The following is a 20,346-nucleotide window of genomic DNA, read 5'->3' on the forward strand; positions in this document are numbered from 1 at the left end:
CTAATGTAGAGAAGTCCTGGGCCTCATTTAGAAATGCCCGGAAACTAGTGGGAATTCGAGCAAACTGGAAAGCAGTACTGGCACACCAGTGAGCAACTCCCATGGAATGAAATCTTGCTGAGCATGGGGATATGTCAGCTAGTAAAAAAGTCTTCCCATTAAGTAATCTCTTGTGAGCCAAGGCATTTTATTGCTTTTACATTTCTAATGATGGTAACTTTATTTTTTATTGTGACTGCATGTAATCAGTACTTCTAACAGCCATTTGTCACTCAAAATGGCCTAATTTTCATTAGAAAAGGGAGTTGCTAAATTCTGATGGAAGTTGATGTGAAACAAAATGGAGCAGGATAGCCCATATTCACTTTTGTAGTGAAAGGTTGTTAATATACACATCAGTAGTTTTTCCTTTTAATCATGAACACTCTGCACAATTAAAAATCTGTCAGTACAAAATGATCAGGGCTGTTTGTCACATGAAAATAATGTGAGTTGACTTTGCCTCAGCTCTGTCTCTACTGTCAGTGGAACCTATCACATGAGGAATGAATCCTGATTAGGGATTTCAGAAGCTTTTATTCTGCTGTCACTTTGGATTTGAAACCATTCTTCATTTTGGTATTTTTAGGAATGTAAATAACAACACAGGATTTCACAGAAACTTCTAAGTTGGATTGTATTCCTTGAGAGATTGGTTTATATTGCTAAATCAATCCATCTGCCAGAACAAGGCCAGAAATTACTAATGATGCCTTCATTGTATATATATATATATATATATATAGTCTTTCAATGTTGAAAACAGATTTTAGTGCATATGTAATCCAGAATGAGCTAGCATACTAATGATTAGGTAGAAAACAACACTTGTATCATGCTCATTTTTCGCAAGTTTCCACAATCATGGTCAGTTTCTCTTTGGGTGTGTTTTGGTTACCTATCAGATTGTTTCTCTGTCTATGTGTGCACATACATATCTATCTATACACACACACAAAAATATATATAAATGTATTTAGAGAGAGAAAATTTGGAAAAGAAATTAATCTGCTAATGCTATTAAATTTAATTGAATGTTTTGGGATTAGCTATTCTGTAGTTAAGCTACGCTACCTCAAATTTGTATTTTGGCAGATAGAAATTTTGTTATGTAAACTGGATTCTCAGTCTAAATGCAGTTCTTGTACAGCTCAGGCAATGCTCATTTTAAGTTGGGTGAATCAAACTCACTCATTAAAAAGTTATAAATATAGATATAGTTATAAATAAATTGATGAAGAAAATAAGAAAAAAATTCAAATATATTACAAATAGCTCCTCAGGTCTGCTCACTGTGTATTATGGCTTCTAAAGAAGGTAGCTGCAAAAAAAATTCAGAGGCTTCTTTAAGGTGTGTTCTTTTATCCAAGGCACTCTGATCTCTGCAAAATTGAGCAGGGTCTTATCAAAGATGTTATATTCACTTTAAAGATTCCTATATTCTTTGGCAGGTGCTCCTAACATGACACAACCTCAGGCATTGGTGGGAACTTCTGTTTTGAGCAGATTGTGGCAGTCATCTCTATGTCAAGTTTTCAAACAGTACCTGGTAAGTACATGATTGCTTTACAGAGCAGTGAAATGTGATTTCTTTCCCATAAATATTTAGGTAGCAATACCGAACATCAGTTTAAAACAGGAAATTAAAGATTTTTTGGGGGTTTAATTTGTTTTGAAAATTTAGGATAGGAAAAAGTATATATGCTTCTGAGGATGAAATAATTCCTTGGAATTTGGGTCCGTTGACATTAGCATTTCTGTGTGGGTCAGTGCTGTGCTTTTAAGGACTCCCATGCTTGTTGCCAGCTACCATGTGCTGGTTCACATCAGAGGCACCACAAACTGGATTCTTTTAGGATGTCATTAAGCCAGGAGATGCAAATATAATACACTCCAAGCCACCAACTGGCAAATCAATTCACACTAGAATATTCCTTTGAATGCGTAAATAAGTTCATGTTGAGCATGTACAAGTCCTTTCTATGTTTGTTTTTACAAATATTTGAACAACTGTGCCTCATTAGCTAGAACAGTACCAGAGCCTCCATCACAAACTCACTTGAATGAATATGCATGAAATCACCATTAGTTTTGCATTTAGAGTAATTATTCTGCACACATATTTAACCAGAAAATGGACAGCAAAGAAATCACTCATCTCATTTCCTTGAGCTCAAGTGAGAAAGGTATTTCAGACCTGATTTTCTGCTGCTTTGCATCTTCTATGTTTCTGCAAAATGAGTGTGAAACATTATCCATTCTGTTTTGAAAACATTTCACAACAATGAACAATGCTGTTTCAGTAAGTAGTTATGGTATTCATCTGTCTGTATCTAATTCTTGCTTATGCTTAGAATGTAAACTTTTGAGAACAGGGACATACCATACTGGTACCATGCCGTGCAGAGTGGGATCTTGTTCAGTGTCTGGAACTCCTGTGCACTCTTGCAATATTGCAGGGTAGTTTTGCAATGCTCATGATGTGAGAGATTCAGTTATCTCACATTTCGAATGCTGTACATTATGGAGGATATTTGTAATCAAACTGTATGTTCATGTAGGGGTCAAGAGAATTCTGTCAGTTGAGCAAAGGTCAATCAGAGATCTTAATTCCATGAGCAGAAAGAAAGGCAAAATATACTGAGTTAAGACAGGAGTTGGGAATTATTACCTACGCTTTTGTAAATACATATAAGGTGACATTATGAGCATGTCATACCATGACCAAAAATGGAGATTTTAGTATGGGAAACATTATTTTCAGCTCTGTCCCTTCCTCCTCTCCTTCTCCAGCCCCATGGCTTTGTTCTTTGCCATTCAGTGTTTTGGTTCAAGTTAATTAAAGATTCCTGTTGCAGCCTCCTGGAGTGAAATTCTGGCAGTGTGCCCAGAGCTGCCATAGTCATATGTAAGCAGCCCCTCCAGTGAGCTCCATAATGTCTCTAAGAAACTATACAAAGAGGAAGAAAGAAACTGAATCCAGATGGAATGGGAAATCAGATATTTCTTCCATTTGTGTTGAAATCTGTGAAGACTGCCCCATAGGTTGAAAGAGAAGACAATTCACATAGTCTGCAGTCTCAGGGAAAAGCATGTTTTCTCCCCAGCCCTCCACCCTCCACTGAAGAGGAATCTGTGAGAAAGCTTACAGTGAGACTGCAAACTCAGTAATGCAAAACATGCTTTCCCAACTCTGCTTTACCCTGCTACTATAGAAAGGTGTAGGATAGACCTGTCAGGGGAACACAAAAAACAAAACAAAGGAATCAAAAGAGTTACTCAGTCAGACAAAGACTCTTCCTAATGACAGAGTTATGAGAGAATTTGATATCCAAACCAACATTTTGACACACAATTAATAGTGAAAAGAGGACTTAAGGCATTTTAAATGCCCAACAGGAGAATAAACATGTCTAACACACTGGGCAATAACCATATCCTGAACTGCTTGTTGTTAAAAGGCACATTAAAAAGATTACAAAAATGTATAGTACATAGTCATTTCTTGGATCTCACATGGATAACAAAAATCAGAAATATCCCAGGAGGAGCACAGACATGGCACATTTTGTGTTTGTGAGTCTTTGTCAACTTCAGTGCTTGGTTCTTAAAACTTAGCACTGCACTTGGTTGGTAGCTACTGAGTTACTGGATTAACACCAGTAACATTAGAAATCAAAAGTGTGGATATTTGCAAGTATGCTTTATACATAAATTACAGTTTGCTTTATGGCAGATTTCTGTTCATCAGGGATATTCTGGAATTTGGTGGGGGAAAGGAATAAAACTTGGATCTATCTGCATTATTTCTTCGTTTCTTAAGCATTTTATTATACTATCAACAATGTTAGTTTGTTGGTCTCTGATGGCCTGTTTAATTTTTCAGGGTTTTTGTTGCTCACGGGTGGGAGGTACATGAAGAATTAACTTTGTCCAGAGTCATTAAGGGAAAGAAGTGTTAACAGTTGATTTCTACGTCAAAGGACTACTTTTTAATTTTAAAACACCTGGCAGAGTGATTGCTTGGCAGAGAGAACAACCTGTTGCAGCTCAAGACATACCCATTTGAGGTGCAGGCTTTGAGCAGAGGTTATGATTCAAGGTTTTAGCTGACAGTTTAGTGCAGTACTTCAGGTGAAATGAACCTGATAATTGCAGTGCAAATTTCCCCAAATAGCAGGTTGACTGAAATAGCTCTGGTACCCTGTGACTAATTGGATGTTGTTGTTTTGTTACCATATTTTCTTTTCCCTTAAGAAACTAAAATGGTCCAAAACTCTGTCCAGGTGAAAGGGGTAATAGATGCGTGCTGATATGCGTGTTTCTTGCCCTTTCAAACCTTTGAAGCCAGGCTGAGGTCAGATTACTCAAGCAGAACAGCTCTGTTGACAAACATGTGGTCTTCAAACAACAATCCCAGTATGAGAGGTGCTGCTAATTTAAAATAACAGAGGGGAAGGGGAAAAAAAAAGTAAAAAGAAAAAAAATAGAGGGAAAACCAGCACCAGTCTACACGAAATCCAACCCAACTGCCACCTTCCCTGCTAGCCTCCCTTTGTGAGGCTGCCTTCCCCACCGCGTGAATCAGCTATGGTTGGGGTTAAATGGGTAGCTTTTGTCTCCTCACAATGGCTGAGAGTGACAGGTTGAGCTAAATGATTTACTGGTGGAGATGATTTGAAGGACAGAGCCAGGCAGCCTTGGGAACACACGCACAAGAAAAGGACAGTAGCGAATCAGCCTCTCCTCCCCCTCCCGCTTTCATGGTTTTGACTGAAAGATCACAGAGTGAGACTCTGACAGACACAAGGACCATTGAGAAGCTATTTTTATTACTTATCTATGGCAGCCTTGCTTTGCTGAGAACAGACCTAAGGTTAATTAACCTTACTTTTTTTCTTTTTTTGCTCCCCTTTTTTTTTTTTTTAAAGTTGTTGTTTTTTGCATTGGGTATGTGAGCCCGTAAGTTGGCAGGGTCACATGCCATGGGCAAAGGGAAAGTCTCTGTGTGAGACTTGAGCACAAGAAAGCTCAACAAACTCGTCCCTAGCCAAAACAAAGCTTTCCACAGAGCAAGGCAGTGCGGCAGGGCCAGGGCGGAGGCAGCTGCTCGGAGCGGAGCCGTTCCAGCTGTTGTCAATTGGAATGTGCTAGAAGCAGAGCTCCCCCACCCCGCTACGCTGCTCTGGGGCGGCGGCACCCAGCGCTAATATGGATCCCAGATTGTTTCCTGAGCACCGTTTGATCTGGCTGTGTGGGCAGGAATGAACTCGTTTGTCGGGACGCGGGACGTACCGGAGCGCTGCGTTTGCCCGTCCTCCCCAGGCGCAGGCCTGGCATGCAGGGACGCCATGGCGAGCTGGCCATGGGCCTCAGCCCTGCCTCAGGACTCTTCTCTGCCCAGGCAGTTCAAGAAACACAGCTGAGGCAGGGAAGGGGCTCAGCACAGAGTGGCTGGGAAGCCCTGCTGGTCACCATGTCCCCCACCACCTATCCAGTGGATCCTGCGTTGGCTGGCCGGCCCAGCAGGCCCAGGCACCATCAGCAGGGAGCTCACCCTGCTCCGTGCACCAGTGGAACTCCAGGGCAGCAGGCAGAGCAGGACCTGGCCTGTAAAGGGCAGCAGAGGTGGCCACACTCCAGCCTCCCAGTTAGGGTGTGTGATGCTCCCTCAGCAGTTTCGCTCTTTTGAGTGAATTTGAGAGGAAAAGTGTAAACTTTTCTTAGCAAGAAAAGGAACTTTTCAGACAGTTGCTGTGAATGACTCTGAAAAGAGCCAGAAGGCAATCCATAGAAGACCTGAAGGTTGGGTTTATGGATAAATCAGAACTCATAAGAGATGTATTACTTGAAAGAGGCAGCACTCTCTTTCTGTTCCATATTTCATTTGGTGTATGATTTGTGAGCTATTCCTCAAGTGCAGTGGAATAATACATCCTGTTGCAGGTTATAACCTGCAATTGTCATGTCAATATTCAGTTCTGAGAGATAGCTTGAAACAGCAAAAATTCTACAAGTACTACTGCAAAAAAAAAAAGGAAAAGAAAAGTAATTTTACTAGTCCCTACCACCTAATGGCATCCCAGACCCTGTGAATCACATCTTGTGAATGTGCATCAAAGCTTTATTACAATATATTCAGCTATATCTCAGACATCTTGACTAGTTATGGAAGAGGTTTGAACAGTAAGACCCACAGTGTGCAATAATAATACATAACTTTTTTGTTGGCTAGCTTCAAATTGTATTCTCATTTTCATAATAGTTTCGATGAAAACTTGTGGTTATTCAAAAGAAAAAATATGAATATGGGAGCATCATGGCACAGCAGCATTTCCTATCAGAAAACTTGTAAGATATGACTTAGAAAAATGGAAGGATCTATAAAATGGGGAATTTGGAGAACAGAAGTGTTTGGTGTTAGTCTCTGGTACTGTAGAGTTGCAGGACTGTGCAGTTCAAGTGTGCTGTCATATGGTGTATTTCTAATGGCCCCTTGAATACTCAGTTACAAATAAACACCTCTGTTTTAAAAAAGCAAAACAAACTAAATCTAAAAATATAAGAAATAACTATGATTTTTTTTTATTCTATGAAAGAGAGCAGTGTTTGCTAAAGATAAAATAACTCTAAAAAATGCTTACCTGACAGGCTTCCAAATATGGATTTGCCACTGTTGAGATTATGGAAGGTGCAAACAGAAGAAAATCTCTTCCATTTACTTCCAGCCATAATCACTGTCCCTGTCCCAGCGTGCATGAGGAGTGTTGGGAATGCTTCCTTCCTGAAATCCCAGAAGAGAAAGTGTACTTTAGTACATGCTGAGTACTACAAGGAATAGGGTTAGTAAGTGTTATTCTTGATTGGCTCTGTACTAACAGATCTTTCCATTCTAATTTGCATCTGTTTCTGTCACTGATTTTCTGATTCTTTTCTCTTCTTCTTCTTTTCTCTTCCCTTCTCTCTTTCAGTTTCTGCCTCCACACCTAAAGCCCCAGTTAGGCTGCTATAAACATCACCTTCTCCAGAGCTGTGTACACAGTACTCTTGTAGGACATACAAAGGACATACCATCCTTTGTATGTTGAACCCTGCTTTAAAAAGTGCCTCCCATAAGTGGTGAAGTTTATAGAGTGCTTTAAAAATTAAAGCAAAAAAATCTTATATATTGCATGGGATGAAAGAGTCGATTTGAAGCTCAAGAGTGACCCTTCTAAAACAAGGGCTGCACAATAGCAATGATGTTTGCTCGAAGTTAAAGTGTCATTTACATTTGGTCCTCACCTTACTCTTTATTGTGCATGAAATTACCATAAAATTCCTCCTTTTTAAGCCTTTACTAGGGCTGATATATCCTGTCCCTTCTTGTTCTGTGATTTTTCTCCTTACCCTCACTTTTGTTTCCTGCCCTTCTGTCTTTCACCTGCCTTTTCTCTGACTCCTTTACATTTCCTTGTCTCATAATCCTCATGAGTCACTCCAGCTGTAATAGGGTTTAGAATTTACAGGGATTAAGATATTTGGCTTTGAAGGTAAAGAGGAGAAAACTATATAAGGGTGGGAAAGGATGCAAGGGCTCCATTTGATTCCTTATTTTCATGCTGTGCTGGTAGCATCACAGTTCTGCTGCCTCTCTCCTGGTTTTTCTGTGTCTGAGCATTCATGCTTTGGCTAGCCCGGCCTGAGTGGCTAGATATAATCTACTAGTTATAATAAGAAAAGTAAGGAATAGGACAGTGTTGAGTCACCCAAAGGGGGAGCAAAATGGAGAACCCACGTTCAGGGGGCAGAGGACAGAGGACAGTGTGGGCTGCATGGTCTCTGTACTGCAGCTGCCACCAAACAGCTGGGCAACAGAGTCCCCTCCAGCCACTTGGCACTCTCCAGTGGCACTGGGTGGCCTCTGATGCTGACATGGGACATGTGGGTTGGTCTGTTCTTTCCAGCAGGGCACAACCCTGGAGCACAGCTTGGAGCCAGCACTTAGTTCTTGGGGAACACCAGCCACTTAGTTTCTTCCCATGCTCAACAATTAATTCCTTCTAGCAGACCTTTCAAAAGCCTTTCTTTACATTACAATTCTTCCATTGCTTGCTAAGAGCTTACGTCACATCACAAGACCAAAAAGCACAGTGTGGCTTAGTGTAACTTGACCCTGATCTGGCATTTCTTTGTGATGTGTCATGTCAGAAACGTAAAGAAAACAACATTGTCCCTTTCCTATTCGTTTGGGCAGCAGTGGCCACTACAGGTTGCCTTTACCTTCTGCCTGGAAGATATATGTGGTTTAAAAGACTAACAAGGATTCTGTGCTGGAAGTAGGAGAAGTTTATTAAGCTTTACATACATTTTGGAGAGCTGAATGTCAGCTCAGCAGCAAGTGTGCTCTGAGTTAGTGCTGCTGGGGTGGTTGCAGAGAAGCTGGCACTTGCAAGTCCTGTGACTTGAGAGCAAAAAGCAATGAAGGATACTATGATAAAGTACTGTTTTGTAATGTCTGTAGATTTTGTTTTTTGGCCTTTTTCATTTCAAGTCCTTTCAAATAAGCATTTTCCAAAATGGATGTGAGACAGCTAGAAAAGGCTGAAATTACCCTTAAAAATGGGAGAAGTAAGAAATTCTAGGGCATCCTAGGCCTTGTAATAAATTTCCTTCTCGTACTGAGCCTTGTACTAAGCTAGAATGGCAAACAGGACCTGTTACAGCCTAGACCCAGGCCTGATCACATTACAAGGAATAATATCTGCATTAGTTTTTCATGTCTATGTAGGAAATTGTAATCCTGACTCCCATTGCAGAGTGTGCTGGCCTGTTGTTGCTTACTGTGAGTAGTCTGTCTTTTATGTCCTCAGAGCTACAGCCTGTTTGCATTGAAATATCACACTCTCAAGAGCCTTGCTGCTCCCCCCGAAAGAATGAAAAGTGCTTCTTGTTTTTAAAAGAAGACTTATAACTTTATTACCTTGGGGAAGGTGAGCATGCAGCCCTGATTTAAAAGGCTTAGTGATAGTAGGAATTGAGGAGAGTTTGCAGATAGAGGATTCTGGGGGAGCCTCAAGTGTTCAACTTCCAGTCCTGCTACAAACCTGTTGAGTGACCTTGAGCAACTTCTCACTGCTGCAGCTCCATTTTCCCTTTGATTTTTAAATTTGTTTAAGCTTTTCTGTAGCACCTTGTGGTATAAGTCCTGAGCTCACATTGTTAGATATTCGTACAGTTTAAAAGGAGTACAAAAGTGGGGATTCTGAGTTTCCCTACTTTTGCAGGGATGAAATATTCTCATACTGCATAGGGTTAGCAGTTCTCCGGACAAAATACTTTTGGAGAAGAGATTATGCCCTTTATCACAGTCTTGTTTTCCCATCCATACTTTTTCAGTAAGTTCAGCTGAATCAAAGTACCAAAGTCAGATCCCAGCTTAGGATAGAATTATTAATTGAAATGTCCGCCTTCCACTAATGATTTTTTTTCTCTATGGTGAAAAAGGTGAGACTTTTGTGAGTGTGATATATTGCAAAGGACATTTGAATGAATGGGCTGTAGCAATTTTGAATCTAATGTCTAACAAAAACTAAGTGCTTTATTTTGTATATCTTTTTTCTATAAAAGGGGAAAAAAAGAAACCAAAGAGAAACCTAAGAAACCACAGACCTCCCTGCCTCCCTCCCCCAATCCTTTATACATATATGTGTAAAGTGATTGAAAATAAAAAAAAATTCCCAAAGCATCTGCAAGATTTCTTGTGAGTACAATCTATATAAAAAAGAGGTACTTCTAATTTAATTTACAGGATTTCATTTTTACTTCATTCATTTAAGAATGTTTTCCTCAAAATTTTGCTTCAATTAATTGTGTCATTAAGTGTAAGAGCCATCTCAAATATTTGAAATGTTTTCCTCTGTAGGCAAGATTATGTGGGTGTGACTTTTGACCTTGGAGAAAGCAGGCACCTTGTGGCTAAACTTATTTAAGAGGGTGTTCAGTGAACATTAGAGATCTACTTTAACAAGAGGTGAGTGGTACCCCAGAAGTGCTATTTCTGTCAGTTCATTGTAAAGGTGGAATTTGTGGTTAATCCAGATTTAGACAGTACCATTGCAGGTGGCTGCGTTTGATCAGCTGTATTGATCAAAATACTTGTACAGAAGCTTCAGAAAATAAATGAAAGAGATGTGTGCAAAGTTAAATGGAGGTTTGGTTCAAAAGCCCATTAGTATCTAGTATCTCTAATATCTCTGAAAATGCCTTAATCCTCCTTAAGTCAGCCAAAGTAGAAATGTAGATTTGTAAATGTAATTTTCTACCAGATTTCTTCTTGTGGACCTTTGTCTCCCTTATGCACAGAGCCCTGTTCCTGCTTAACTCTCTTGTGAGTGTTTGTGCATGGGCACATATATGTGTACATGTGTGCAGGGGCAGCACTGCCTAAAACCTCCTCAGGACTGGGCACAGAATTAATTTCTTATGCTCCATGGACGGGCAAGCAAGAAGGGTTAGAGGTCAGGCCAGAACAGGAGGGGGTCTGGTGACAAAGAGGAAGGGAAAGGGGTTCCCTTTCTGTTTTCAAGTGTAAGTAAAGGTGCAGCCTCATGGCCTCCTCTGTGTCAGCGACAGCCCTTCAACCTCTCTGGGTCTGGATGTGCATGTCCCTGGGCCCCCTGAGTGTGGCCATACAGGTATTTATGGACTCTCTGTTACCCTTGGGATTAGTAAAGATATTATACCTTTTTTTTCTTTTTATATTGAATGATTTTGACATTGAGGTTTTTTTTTTTCTGTATCAGTAGATGTAATATTAAAAATTAGGCTGTCCACTGAGAAGCCTGTGATGATGACCATAAACACAAATGCCCAAATTCTGACAAGGCTAATGAGGCTGTGCAATTCTGCACTGGCTGTATATTACTTGGGGTTACCTGGTCATTAAAGACTCCTAAATTGCCCTTTTTGACTGCAGAATTCCCAGGATCTCCCAGACTGCCTGCAGTGGAATCTACTGAAAACTGGCAACCATTTACATTATTCTGGCTTTCAGTTTTCAAGCTGTACTGAAATCTTTTCTGAGTGACTATGCTATAAAGCTCTATGATCTATTTTAGCCATATTACCAGAGGCATTTTTAAAAACTGCACTGCCAACCATGAACATCCCTCTTGAGTTACATCAAGAGTATCAACAGCATATGAATGTGCACCTTTCAGTTAACATTACTAGAACTAATATGTAAACAAAGAGTAGGTTGCATTATTCTTAATGAGCTTAGAATATCTTTCGGTTATTAAATGCAGGGCAGAAGGGTATTTATAATTATTCAACAGTACCTTTTTAGGAAACCTACCCCCCAGTTAGAACTAAAATGCTTTTTCTGTATTTTTTAAATGTTAAAGAATGAGGGTGACAGGAGTAGGCTGAAGAACTCCAGGCTGTGCCCTTCCCTGCACAGCTTGAACTCTCCTTGTATTTATCTGAAGCAGATGTTCCAGGCAGGATGCACGTTGCAGCCAGAGGTGAGGAGGGAGGTGTACAGGACTTGAATACATTTCACTACAGCTCCCACATCCTGTTTACACATAGCTGCTGGCCTGAGAACAACATAGGGAATAAAAAAAGGAAGGTGGAGGGGGGTGTGATAGGAAGGAATGGCTGATGGGAGCCGTGATACCAACGCTGCTGCTGGGTGTGCACGTTGAGAGTGCCAGAGATTTGTGGTTCTCTTTGCATTGGCCTTTGCCAGCACCATTTTCTCCATGACTTTGGCAAGCATTGATAGACATGCTGTCTTCAGTCATAGGGGAGAGAAAAGGAAGAGGGGGAGCAATTAGTTGGGAAAAATAAAATGGAAAAAAGAGGGCAGCTCACCTGCAGAGGAACAATACTTACTCTCATATTCAGCAATGCTGCTCAGACTCTAGAAAAAACACAGCTGGAATTCACTGAACCAACTTTTCTGTCTCATTAAAATCTTGGACTGATTTTTAGTAGTAGAAAGGCACTTACTGAATCACTGGTGGGCAATGAGAAATACTAAGAAAGCTAAGGCCCATTTAAGCAGTCAGCCTGCTGAAGGATGGATTTTTTTCAGGCTGGATACCTACTGGCAATTTGATTTCTACACACACAGAGCAGAGAAGGGCCCACTTTTCTGTGCACTGGGAATACACTTTCATCTTATGTTTCCCTTTCAACTCATTGCACCTATTCCAAATCATCCACACAAATTCCTGCCTAATGCTAGGGAGAGGAGGAAGATATGTACATATATACTGTGATTTTTCTTTTTTTTTGTTGGTTGGGGTGCTTTTTGTTTGTTTGGTTTTTGAAATTTTTTAAAGTATTTCTTAAACTGGATCACTAATGTACCAGCTTTTCATAGCCAAAGATTCATAAAACTGCTAATGACAAAATTCACAGGAGGCAAAATGGAAGAAGCAGTTTTTCTAGGTTGTTTTCCAGGAGGTTCATAATATGGTCTGGGAATGCTATGTATCTGTTTGGTGTCCCTGTAATATCATATTCTGCAGAGACTGACTTTACCTCTACGTGGTCATGCACACATACAGATGGGGTATTTTGAAGAAAATGTACTTTCCTATGCTTGAATGGTATGAATTTAAACATTAAACATCACAGATCAGCTGATGTCCCATCAGTGCAAGGCAATATAAAAGAAGGTCAACATTTACAAAAATATGAAAATCTATATTTTAATAGGTTATTATAACCTATTTGTTTTATCTCCCACCCATTAGAATGTTTAATACTAAAATCAAAGCATAAAAGTTTCTGTTTTCTCAGTCCAGAACATGTTAACTTTACTACTACCTTTTTTATTTTTTTTAAGAAAGGAACCATCTTAGTGCTCAGGACTCCTCATTTTTACACAACCTGTTCCAGCAGGAAACAGAAACTTCTAACTTCAAAGCATGTGCTAAGATAAGCTACATTTCCCCAGATGCCTTGCTTTTCTTTACCCTATTATGTTCGGATTATTTTTTTATCCAAGAAACTACCATGGTATTAGGTTTTGGTTTTCTTATTTCAAATAATCTAAAAGACCAGAAATTTGGGATCAAATTGAAAGATAGAAAAAAATTTAAATTCTGATTATTCTCAAGCCCTTTCTCTAAGCTTCAATCTATTTAGCACTTGAAACTCAATCTTCAGATAAGGAACACCAGTCAATCTCTTTGTTGCTTCCCATTTGTTTTTGTACAACACAGCCTATCGAGTTCCTTTTTCCATGAAATAGCTGTAACAAAAAGAGATGAATTAAGATCTTACTGTACTATTACTTGTAATCCCAGCTCACATTTACACAGCTTTGTAATTGCTATGTTTTTTAAAAGCTTTTCAAGCTGTATATGAAAAAGGTATTACATCAGTGCTAAAAAAGCATCCATCTTAGGGTCAGGCAGAGGCTGCATGAAAAGTGTTTAATTTTGTGTTGCAAAAAGGGTTAGAATAGGGTGAAGGACTGTAATTAGAAATACAGACACTGTTTGAGGAAGAAGGCTATTTTATCTATCTCAATATTTTCCATTTCCGTATCTTTTTTAGCATTTCATTAGGGAATCTGGTCTTTTGCACCAATTTTGTGGAGGTGTCTTCTACCTTCCAACATGAAACTTTTTAAAGTAAATGAGAATTAAAAAGCCATGAAGGGAAAAGTGCTACTGTGGTTACTGGTAGACAAACAGCAATATGCCATTTTCAGGCTTAAGCCTTTGGCCTCCAGTCTGAGCACGTGTTTGCAGCCTTGGGAGTTCCTATTGCCACTTGGAAATATTCTCAGGATGGTGCCTACAACAAAGACCTTGTGATCCACAGGATAATATCAAAGACGTGTAGCAAATGGAGACTGAACCTTGTGTTAATGGTGTAATGCTAAGAGACCATGTCATAGCACAGGTCTGAGTTTTAAACCAGACTCCTCTTCTATTAATCTTTTTCTGGCATTTGCAAACAGGGTAGAGGTCATTTAAGACAACAGAGCCAAAGACATGACAGACAGCACTCCACTAGTGAGAAAAGAAACACGGCTACTCAGCATGAATATAGGATATGGACATTTTCTAATTGTGTCCAACAACGGAATATCCAAAGCAATAGTCCTTATTTGGAACAAAATAATGAATCAAAGCAGGATCAGAATATAGCATGTGTGGTCTGCATACAAAAATTATTTCTGTATAATTTGCTTATGATAAATAGAGAAGATAATGATGGCAAGATACCAGTATTTCTTGCTTCTTCCCACTTCTGCATTGCATGCCCAGAAGTCCTAGTTTACAAAGTAGGAGTGGAAAGAATTTCAGAATTGGCTTCTAACAATTGCTGTTACCGTTTTTATCCTTATCTATTTATACTTTAATCATGCACAGTGGTCAGGAGTGGTACCTGACTGTGCTGACAGTTTTATGATATATGAGATGATACACTTTTTGTTCCAAGAACTCTGTTGTCCCGTGGCTGGAATAGGCACTGAAAAGTTTCAATAATCACTCTGTCTTTTTTAATTTTGTGAAACATTTTTTGATCCTCAGTAAACTTCATTGTGTTTTGAATGATAGCAAAGAATATTCATATATATATAAGGATATGTTTTAATTTGTGTATTAATTATCTTGGTTCACCTGTGCATTGTCAAAACAGTTTCCTGTTGGAAACCTGCTGGATTGAGTCTAGAAGAGGGTCAAGAAGATGCTCAAAGGGCTGGAGCACCTCTCCATGAAGGCAGGTTGAGAGAGTTTGTGTTGCTCAGCCTGGAGAAGTGAAGGCTTTGGGAACCCCTTGGAGCACCTTCCAGTACCCAGAGGGGTCCAGCTCAGTGGAGGGAGAGGGGCGTTTCACAAGGGCATCAAGTGGCAGGACAGAAGGTAATGGCTGCAAACAGAAAGAGAGTAGATTGACACTAGGCTGTGAGGGTGGTGAGCCCTGGCACAGGTTGCCCAGAGAAGCTGTGGATGCCCCATCCCTGGAAATGTCTGAGACAGGGTTGGATGAGCCCTTGTGCACCCTGCTCTTGTGGAAGGTGTCCCTGCCCATGGAAAGGGGAGTTTGAATGAGGTGATCTGCAAGGTCCCTTCCAACCCAAACCATTCTGTGACTCTGAATCCTAGCCATTGGCACCTATTTCGTGGGTAGGCTGAAAAATTATTTTCTTTCTTCAGTTGCTGAGATGATGAGGCTGAACAGAGAAAGTCATCACTTTGGTGGAGGTTTAGTTACAAATTATGTGGGAAACTTTAAAAGCATTTGGCATTCATACCAGTCTGCTGTAATACTGAATAATAATACTATTCATTCTCATGAAAAGGATAAATGCTTCAATAATGCTTAATGTTGAGTTTACAGGCATTATTCTGGAATGGGAATAACTCAGAAATGAATCTATTATGAATCTACTGTGTCTGATGACACTTTTAATTCCATTAACAGTGAACTTGGCCATGGTGAGAATTTCTTATTCCTTCTTTTTTTGCAATCATATCTATAGCCAGTGCACTTGACTCAATTTAAGTTATGAGCAATGCATTATTCATGTTGCTAACACTGCTCTGGAACTTCACTTGCAGACTTAATTTCATGGTTAGTGATTTCCTTGTGAGAACAGTAAGGACAGATGGAAAAAAGAATGCTTTCAGTTTGTTTGGATTTGAAGAGCATTGTAAAATACAAAACAGTGAAACTTAGCAAACCCAGAGCTGCAAGTAGAAGATTACAAGCTCTTTCACTGCCTGCAAAGTTTTCATGTTTGATCACCTTGTGATTTTAGTGTAGAAAAGACAGGTTATACTATCAAACTAAAGAGATGCCACTAAATTATTATTAGTTTTAATGAGTGCCCAGTATTTGCACTTCATAAAACTCATAAACTTCATAAAATAGAGGGTATGATCTCAAAAGATCATATATTAATACCCCATCTTCTGTCATTCAATATCACACCTTAGTCCCAAGTGCAAAATAAGTAAATTTAGCTGACCCCTAAGTTTTCTAAATGACACTTTTGATCTAACTGCCAGGAGCTGTCTTCTCTTCTTGCCTGATAAGATAAGCAGTGCCCTTAAAAAATTTTAAGGTAAAAGTTTTAGTAGAGCAAACTGTACTCACTGTGCCAAGTCTTGCACACAAACCCACACTATTAGCCAACCAAAACCAACTACAGGTACCTGACAAAGAAGTAAATGCATAAATTTTAAATGCACAGTTAAATATAAAGCTGGGGATATAGACCAATTAAATACAGTTATGGCAGGATAATGACATTTCATAAATCTATTTTAATAGATTATTTTTAGAAAGCTGCAATAATTACAATGCATCAATACATTTTTAACAATGCTGGTCTTAGTTTAAAACATGGAAAATTTTCATAACTAATGACATGGGATTGTGTAGCTATTTAATTAAGAGAGAAAAAGCTGTCGACGGCCTTTGTGGAATTTGTATGGTAGAGAGGAGGAAATAATGAAAAAGCATCTGCAGTAGGAAACTGATATATCATGAAGAGGCCTGGTTTACATTTATGATTTAAAAGAGATTTTTCTGTGTCACATCAAACTATCTAACGGGAATTTATTTTAGGGAGTGTAGAGATTAGGATTATTCAAAAACCATCTGCTAACTGGGGAATTGTATAAGAAGATATCAGCCTTCTCTTGCATGATTTGCATTGTGGTTTTCCAGTTATTTTCCTCAGCACATTTTGGAATATCTGCACATTCAGAGAGTTCTCAGCTGCACTAGCCTTTGACACGTCTTCAGAATGTGTTAATTCACCATTCTAAGGTCTAACATCCAAATCTACCTATTTGTATGTGTATCTGTATCTAATCTATTTTTCTTAGTTTTCCTTATCCACCATACTCAGTTTTAAAGATAAGATGACACAATAGGGTGATATGTACAGGGCAGACCTTAGGAGTGAGGAAAACAGGGAAAAGAAGGCCCATCTCCAGACTGTGCACACAAATACCCACTACCAAAGATAAAGGCAGGAGGAACTAGAGCTCTGCTTGTGGTCACCAAACTGCATCAGCCCTGGGGTTAGTTACTGTGGTGGGACAGCTGAGAGGTTGTTGTGGAGGGATACACAGCATTCAGAACAAAGAGAACTGTGTTACAGACTGTCTCCTTAGGATGAGGGAGTGGATGAAGCCTTGATTAAACAACTCAGGAAGTCTCTGTACCCAGACCCCAGTTCTTTTGGAGAACTTTATTTTCTCTGTTATCTGCTGGAAGGGCAACAACGTACATGGTCAGGTGTAGGTGCTATACCAAAAAGGGATGGCACATAGCTGCATCTGCTACTCACTTAACAAGATGGGACTAGCTGCTTTGTAATGGTTGGTTGGTTGGTAACTAGTTGGTTTTGTTGCCTTGGTTATAGTCACTATGAAATAGGAATTGAAGATCCTGAGGAAGGAAAACAGATTTAAGGTTATTCTGGAAAATTCTAGATGATAGACCATGAGAGGGAGCTTTAAAGAGGAAAGGCGCTCAGAATCAGTTTGCAGATCCTTAATGACAATATCCTCCAAGTACAGGAATGGTCCTTCCCCATACACAGAAAAGCAAGGACATGTAGCAGGATATCAGATTGTCCAAGCAGAAAACTCATGAAGGAGCTAGTGTGCAAAGATGAGACAAAACTCAAACAGAAAAAAGAGTAGCCTTTACCATTAATAAAAGGCTGGACAAGGAAAATGATCATAAGATGGGTGAAAAAAGGGTTAATTAATCAGGTTGTGAAGGAAGTGGACCAAGCTGCCTGTAGGCTGATGATGAGTGCATGGGTCTGCCCCAACCTGTTTAGCATCTTTACCAAGGCCTTTTTGGGGGGATGGAGTGTGTGGTTATTGGGTTTGCAAATGACACCAGACTGGGCAGACCTAGGGCACAGCTCGTATCCAGAAAGACCAAGACAAATGGAGGAATGAGCCAACAGGAACCTTCTGAAACTCAGAAAGGAAAAATGCTGAATGCTGCATGTGGGAACAAATGAACTCCTGTGGCAGTACAGGCCATTGACTGCCTGGCTGAGGGGCATCTCTGCAGGACTTGAGGGGCTGGCTGGACATGAGCTGGTAGTGTGCTCTGACAGCAAAGGAGACAAATAATGTTCTGAGCTGCAGCACCAGGAACACAGACAGTAGATCAAGGAAAGGGAAAGAAGTCCTTTACTTAGCATTGTGAGCCTTCATCTAAATACTGAATGCAATATGGAAAAGATGAAATCTCTATCCTTGGAGGTTTTGAATTCCTGTCTGAGTAAAGAACCAAATAACATGAACTGATCTTAAAGCTGAGCCTCTGAGTAGAAGCTTGGACTAGAGACCTCCTGAGGTCCCTTGCAGCTTAATTATCCTCTAGTTCTATGATTAAGAGGGAGAAAAAACCAAGAGTTGGAAAGACAAAGGAGGGGGTTCACATCAGGAGAAATATGCCCTCATTTCATCATTCTGTCTCTTAACCTCTGCATCATAAAAGAAAAAGCGTAGGAGGTTCTACCCAGCAGGGTGAGCACACAAGACAATCTCCTTGCAAAATAGCTGCCAAGCTGGAGCACCTCAGTAATAGCACAGTCCCAAGAGCACAGGGAAGTTCTGCCACAATCCCCACACTACCAGAAGGGAAAGGAATAGAAGATTTCCACCCAAGCAAAGTGTGAACAGACATTTGGAAAATATTTTTTTCCTCAGAAATGTGGATATTAATACCTTGATGACACTAAATCTGTTTTTCCTATAAAGAAAATGTGAAAGATTACAAAATGCAAGTTATTTTTAACATACTGTTTTGTTTTGATCTTAAGGCTGTCCCTGGGATTATACTGTCTAACAGTTTTCTCTTAGTTTGTCTCTTTCAATTTTGCTGAATAACTAACATGAACCCAGAGGCATCTGACATAATTCTACCAAATATAGCCTACTGATGGGGTGGGAAAAAGAGATGCAGCCTGTTATTATATCTCAGACATTCAGGGGACAAATTTTCATGTTTATTTAGCCCTTGAAAGGAAACAGTGAGAGGAATGAATAAGTGACATCTCAATTTTTTACAGAGGTAAATTTTACCTAAGATTAGCAGCTCTGCAGCTACCTCACCCATATATCAGAGAATGAACTACTTGTTTAAAAATGTGTTTTCTAGAGCCTAGGTTCAAGGATATAAAATGAAATAGAAAAGGAAAATCAGAAGGTAATGCTTGGCCAGCCATTTGATGTTATGAACAATATAGTTGCTTGTAAGTCAGCTGGGTATTTATAGCAATTTCCCCAGTGAGAAGGGCTATTGATAAATGCTACTATTAAAACCTTACAATAACTGTAATAATATCTTTCATTTTTAATAGTGTCTTTGATCCTAAAGGGGCAGCTCGTTTACTGCCTGTTTTCCAATTAAGAAGGGCAGTCATGTTTAATGGCCTTCATCCTATTCATCCTGGTTACTGGAGAAGGAATTAACCTGTAGCTCTGGAAAACCTAAAACTGTTTTCCATTTCTATATTCCCTCTTCACTGCAGGGTCTCTGCAGGCTCTCCATACAGAGTGCTGTAGGCTGACTCCGTTTATCTCCTGTCATTGATATGATATGACATAGTATTATGTCTCCTAATGTTTGCATTATATTAGATCCTTTTATATTAAGATCTCCAGACAAGTAATCATATTCCATTGTACTGTGTGCTGTGTAGAGATTTATCAGAAAAGGCAGTCCACAGCCCAGAGAGCCTACAGTCTAAACCAGACAGGGCAAAATGAAACAGACATTTGATCCACTGAGGGCCTCAGACATGGGAGTAGACTGTAAACAATTTACCAAATTTATTTGGGAAGACTGTGGAAGAATAGGGAACAAACAAACAATTTCTGGGCTTAATTCTGCTTTCATACACATTTAATTTGTAAAACTTTAGTTCTATACTTGGGTCATAAACAACAGAAACTGAAGCATTGGGCTAGACTCCTCAAATGTCAGGATCATCTGAAGTTTATAAATGTTTCGCTTTAGGGAAGATTATTCTAGATTATAGCAATCAATTTAGTAAAATAATTTTGGTAATCCTGAGATTTTTGTTCAGAGCTGAATCTTCTCTCTAAATAGTATTTTCTTTCCAGGCAGAAGTCTATCTAGAATATATAAAATTTTTTGGGGAATAGTTCTTCAAATTAATAAAAGGTATTTTTTTACCTTTTTTGGGCTGTTCAGTAAGATTTTTGAAAAGTATGAACAAGGACTTGCACAGCCTTCTGAGACCATGTCAAGCTTTATTGCATCCCTCATACAGAGGAGAAGCTCCTT

The 20,346-nt window shown here is 39.5% G+C and overlaps 1 long non-coding RNA gene across 1 annotated transcript in view; it reads left to right on the plus strand.

Moving 5' to 3' along the window:
* The first annotated feature begins 1,505 nt into the window (after positions 1–1,505).
* The window catches only part of LOC134416773 (uncharacterized), a 44,223-nt gene continuing 25,382 nt past the window's right edge, over positions 1,506–20,346 (plus strand). Inside the window, exons 1-2 of the long non-coding RNA XR_010027382.1 lie at positions 1,506–1,588; positions 9,944–10,051. This is a non-coding gene — a long non-coding RNA (uncharacterized LOC134416773). The remainder of the gene's footprint in view (positions 1,589–9,943; positions 10,052–20,346) is intronic.

This window comes from Melospiza melodia, chromosome 3, assembly GCF_035770615.1.
Source record: "Melospiza melodia melodia isolate bMelMel2 chromosome 3, bMelMel2.pri, whole genome shotgun sequence".
Lineage (NCBI taxonomy): Eukaryota > Metazoa > Chordata > Aves > Passeriformes > Passerellidae > Melospiza > Melospiza melodia.